At 33.8% G+C, this 6,175-nt stretch overlaps 1 protein-coding gene across 1 annotated transcript in view; it reads right to left on the minus strand.

Annotated features, from left to right (window-relative positions):
- Window positions 1-6,175, minus strand: part of LOC106879578 (sulfotransferase 1B1) — an 18,222-nt gene that overhangs the window by 2,707 nt on the left and 9,340 nt on the right. The gene's annotated exons all lie outside the window — the stretch shown is intronic.

Below are 6,175 nucleotides of genomic sequence, written 5' to 3' on the forward strand. Positions count from 1 at the left end.
CGCCAGTAAGGTGACGCTGGTAACGATCACACTCAAATGGTGCTATTTACATGCCACCAGCACGGAAGCCAGACAGCTGCTCTGGCAATGATCATGCTCGGACGGTGCTGTTAGTGCTCCACTGGCACAGGTGCCAGTCATCGAATTTGGTTCAGTATTTCTGTGTATTTGCCTGTTAGTGTACAAGTTAATCTGTTTCTGTATGAATATATTATCTGTGCCTGTATGTCTTTATATTTTGCCTCTTCTTTTTAAATTTTGCCAACCCTTTATTCCTATTCTATATAAACTGACTTTGCTTTACTTTGAGAAAATACTTAAGCATTGAAACCATTTTACCATTGTCAAGTATTTATTTATTTATATAAATTTTATTCACTCACTCTTTCTTGTATTGAGCCTGTTTCTTTTGGTTATTGTCTTCTCAGATATAATTCATAAACCAATCATTATAATTCATTCACTCCTTTCTCAAACGTGTCCTTTTAACTATATCTCAAATATGCAGAAACAATATTTAGACATTTCCAGGAAGAATAATGCCATTCCAAATGGACAAGTTTATCACAGAAAGACACTGACTTCATTAAACATTAAACAAATTAAATGATGAAACTACATCCTGTAAACTCTTTTCAGAAACGAAACTTTAAGGATGAGTTATATAAGTTAGTTTAATGCATTATATGGGGGGAAACAGTCTTTTCCACCAAGATCTACACAAGACCAAAGATATATAGAATTCTAAGGCGATTCATATTCATTCAAATAAAACAGTTAATTATTGCCATCTTGATTTTTAAAAATCATACCATCCATTTATCTGTGATACATTAACTAAAGATCACAAAAAACTAGACTAGAACTTAATAAATTTGACAGGATCAACTACCAGAACATAAAAAGAACAACCAAACTACATGTTAGAAACCATACCTAACTCTTGGTTATAAATTGATATGTCATAAAACTCATTTTAACAAAAACCCTTCTATTTGCCTGATTAACTCTTCTAAATATATTATTTGTCACCTTCACAAGATTATATTAGACAGGATTCTCAAAACCTTCAACTGAAACTTTGGGAAAATATCCAGGCTGTAATTCACTGTTTTAACTTTTTCCTTCATAAAAACTGTATTACATTCATTCGGTTTAATGTATATAAGCACTATATCTCAATTCAAGCTGTGTTATGCAATAAAACTATGGAATTTGTAAAATCCTTTTTCACATATTTAACTGTCAAATACTGATATTATTTTATTAACTACAAAAACAGTAATTAACTTGGAATATTTTCTTTGGGTTAGAAAAGCTTCTCAAATGCCTTTGAACATTAGCATAAGAGTTACTGATTTAGCAGGGCGTCTAGATATTGTGGGGGGGGGGCGACCTGCTAGGAAGGATATGTAGCACTCAATACAGGACCCCACCAACTCCCAGAAATCTTGGCATTAAGAGGCTATCTTTCAATATACAAAGGTATCTTGACTTAAAAAATGGATTCTCTTTTATGCTAGCCACTTTAGAGACACCAAATAATTCAATGTAGTTGATGGAAAAGGGAATCAACAGAACACTCCTGAAAATGTATGTATATTTGTGTGTGTGTGTGTGTGTGTGTGTGTGTGTGTGTGTGTAAGTATAAATGTATATAAAGATAAAGTGATTGATAGAAAAATTTTATTGTCTCTTCTTTGAGTCTTGAGCTTCTCAGCCATTGTTGGGGTCTTCACTTTGTCTATTTCTTTTCTGTTTGGCTTAACCCAATGTTTGCTATGTAAAGGGCTTTTCTTGCCATCATTTTATCATGATACTTCGTTGTATCAGTTTTAGTTTGGATTTAAGTTGTTTCTTCTTTTTTTTTATAATTGTCAGGTATTATGACTTCTTTCCTTGCTTCTGAATTAGGTATTTCTGTAATCCTATGGAGGTTATTTTATAATAGTTTTCTAGCTGTATAAGGCCTCTACCATCTTCAATACGTTGTATATATAACCTTTCTATGTCAGATTCTGGATGGTGCATCCTAAATTCTGTCATTATTTTTTTTTGTTTTCTTGTCTCGTTTGGCTAGTTCATTTAGAGTTCAATTAAGAATATTGTAACTGTAACTTATAATTAAAATTCCTGAGTAGAACTTATTATTACCTCCGTCATTGAAACTATTTTGAATGGTGACTTTATTAACTTTGGCTTGTATTAGATAAGGATAAACTATTTATTACCGTTACTAAATTTTCTTCAGTCACCTTTACATTCCGTAACTACCATTGTGATCGATCAGGTACTGGACAAGGATTCTGGATTACTTTTCCGTTTTTTTTGCTTAATATTTGAGAACGGTCAGGTTCATTTTTAGTATTCTCGTCTGTGAGAGCATTCGAGTTTATTTCAGATATTCTCATATTAAAAATCATCTCTGGCTAATCATTGAGAGGATGTTGGTGTTGCCTTGGCAGAGGTTTGCACTCTCTGAGTTCTCTTGTTATTATTATCATTGGGGAGAATTCACAAAAAACAAAAGATGAAGACAGGTGGTGTACACAACAAACAGATGTATTAGTTTAACGCTCAGGAAGTGAAAAAGTCTTTAATGTTTCGAACCTACGCTCTTCCACGGAAAGGAACACAGAAAGAAACAAGGAAAGGAAATAAAGAATGTGTAGTGGCTAGCGATCATTCGCCATGATAGATCGCTAGCCACTACACATTCTTTATTTTCTCTCCTTGTTTCTTTCTGTGGAAGAGCGTAGGCTCGAAACATTAAAGACTTTTTCACATCCCGAGCGTTAAACTAATACATTTGTTTGTTGTCTACACCACCTGTTTTCGTCTTTTGTTGTTATTATACATTCATGTGGTTGCACCAGTTGATCCTGTCTCCTCTCATTACCCAACGAATTTTTACACCTTCTACACTGGACTATTCTACCTGAACTTTCTATTCTCGTACACTTCAGCTGCACCTCTCCTGCCCATGGATTACACTGGACTCCTCTATTATTATCATTGTTTGGTTTAGATGTGTGTCATGTTAGCTCCTAAGGATTTGTTGAATTTTGTTGGAAATAAATTTACTCTCTTTAATCTTTGTTAGAGTTTTTTTGGGGGTGAAGAGGGAAAATCCCAAAAATAACCTAAAGGGTACAATTATTGTAATATTTTTCCTTTTTTCTTTTTTTTTTTTTGTTTGTTTCTTGTTAGAATTATCCAATACCATGCAATCAGTCTGTCAAGGGTGCACCATCCCCTTCTGTATGTACTGACACTATAACCATTATTGCAGAAATTAAAGTCTTTGAGGGGCATCCTACAAAACCTGATGCAGATGATCTGTATTTGTCTATTCAGATGACATCATCATTATTGTGTCAGACACAAAACACATTGAGGTGATCAGTACTATCCTAAGGGAATACAAGGTGGTGATAGAAGCAAAAATTAACCAGAAGTCATTGAGCCTGCTGCTCATCACCTAGACAGGCAGATCCAATCCATCCAACAGTGTTGTTGGGTGCTGGACGAACAGACCAGTTAAATTGCTTAGGGCTTGGTTTGGTCCAGAATTCCACAGCATTTATTGACCCTCAGAAAATACATCTTCCACCACTTCACATTAAACTTGGCCTTAAGAAAATTTCTTGAAGAGTATAGATCATCAAGGTAGTGATTTCCAATATTCAAAGGATAAATTCAAAGGGATACTGACAGATGCTAAGCTAGAAGCTGCAGTTTTCACTGGACCACAGATCTGCAGTGTCATCTATGACCCATTGTTTCCATCTAACCTAAATGAGGATGAAGTAGGAGCATAGACACCTTTTGTTGATGTTGTCAAAAAATTTTCTTAGAAACCACAGAAATGAAAACTACTGTGAATGTACTGAAAACATGCTTAAATCTAATGAAAATAGGGGATTCAGAAAGTCTTTGGAAATGCATTTTTTACATTCTCATCTTGACTTCTTTCCAGCCAACTTTGGGGCTGTTAGTGATAAATGAGGTGAGCACTCCTACCAACAAAACTCAGGTAATTTCAACCCAAATTTGATGGGGGATTGTTGTTGGTTCGTGCCGAAGGAGAGCTCATCATCCTACAAGTGACAGAAGAAGAGGAAACACCAAAGTTTCACTTAAAAACAGAAAGTTGCCTTTCAATAGTAACAACAAAATTCTAATGTGCTTTGTGTGGATGGTTGAGTGCAGAGGTGATAGCTCTGCCAACAGAATTCTACTGTCTGTCTTAAGCCAGGAATTATTTCTGTCTGTCTTAAGCCACTAATTATTTGTGTATGCTTAACATAAAATATGGAAAAGTAGCTTAGACAGCTTTCCTAATAGAAGTGTGCAAGAAAAATAAAATGAAAAATAGAGGTTTTGAGATACACAGATCTGAAATTAGCATCAGAAATTTGGTAAGAATCAGTGGTTTACAGATCTGTAACAAAAAAAAGTTGAAATTTGTTGCCTAGTGTAATCAATACAAAATCAAAACCCACAAATCTACAAGAGAAAGAAGAAAATGAAACAGTATACTAAACAATTAATAGAGGAAAATGTCCTAAATACTCAACTGAGTTATTTGGAAGACAGAAAAAGTAATAACAGTATCAGCTTTTACATGATTCTAAGTATTGTTGTCCATTTATATAGCAACTATGTGAAGACAAACCTTTTATCAATGCAAAATGAACAGATGGAATTTTTGAGCCAAGAAAAAATGTAGAAGGGAAAACTTTGTAAGAACCAAAAGCAGTTTTTATCATGAGATAAAATCAAGATGTTAAAAAGAAACAGTATATATCACTGCTTATGAAAAATATAGAAACAAACTAAATTTTCCCTTGCATCAAACAAGCTCTCCAGGGCATATCAGGAGAAATTCTCTCAACTGCTAAAAGTAAATTATATGGCACAATTTGCAGTGGATTAAAAACTAAAAATACTGCCAAAGCATGAGCTTAAATTTTAAAAAATATACCTCTGATTATACATTTGTGCCACAGTATATAGGTTGAACAAATACAAAACAATGGAAAAAACTTAGATCTATAGCTAGTCATGATTTTTGTATTACAGTAAGGACAAGTGGTCAAAATGGGCTAACAAAGGTGAGATGTTGTCAGAGGACATCAAAATGGATTTGCAAGTCCTAATGTTCCTTGAAAGTCACAGAAACATACCAGAGCTATGTCCAGTAAAATGTGCTGAGACAAAGGGTGTGAGATTAATGATACAGGGTAGAAAGCCAAGTTATATAATTGTTAGAGTAAAAAGCTCTGAAGAACTGGGAAGACTAAGCAAAAGCAAAAAAGAGGACATCATAAAAAATGAAAATCAACAGCAACAACAAAAAGAATAACAAACCCCAGTTTTCAGAGGATCGTCAGCCAAAACTTCAGGGATAATAAAGAAAATATCTTTAGGCTTAATCACAAACAGATGAACAAATATCTCATCCCTTGGCAGCATCTTCATTATGTGATAAGGAAGAAATAATTACAGACAAAAATACAAAGAGAAAAAAAGAAAAAAATCTAAATACAACAATGAAAATAGCTGAGGAGAAACAGTTTCTCTTAAATCTCTCCTCAAGAAAATGCAGATGAAGATAAACTAAGATTCATTGTTCTTTGAGAATGAAATAGTTACAGGTCAAAATTAAGCAGCAGTGATGCCACAACTTACTATAAAAGTTATAATGATACAAACATGATTAGAATTCAGAATATAAACAACATGCAAAAGATAGATTAAAATTTAAAATATTATTTCAAACTTTAAAAAAATTGCTTTCAAGAAATTGTTGTCTTTCAGCACCAGATGCCTCAAAAATTGCTTACTGGTTAGGTGAACTTAATTTAAACTAACCAGAACATCTTTCATGCATTTCTTCAACTTATATCTTGTTTTAATTATTGTTTTACTGTGTTGTTATTTATTTCCATGCAAATTATTTCCAGGCGTAGGAGTGGCTGTGTGGTATGTAGCTTGCTTATGAACCACAGGTTCCGGGTTCAGTCCCACTGCATGGCACCTTCGGCAAGTGTCTTCTACTATCGCCTCGGGCTGACCAAAGCCTTGTAAGTAGATTTGGTAGATGGAAACTGAAAGAAGCCCATCGTATATATGTATATATATATATATATATATATATATATATATATAT

This window comes from Octopus bimaculoides, chromosome 8, assembly GCF_001194135.2.
Source record: "Octopus bimaculoides isolate UCB-OBI-ISO-001 chromosome 8, ASM119413v2, whole genome shotgun sequence".
Lineage (NCBI taxonomy): Eukaryota > Metazoa > Mollusca > Cephalopoda > Octopoda > Octopodidae > Octopus > Octopus bimaculoides.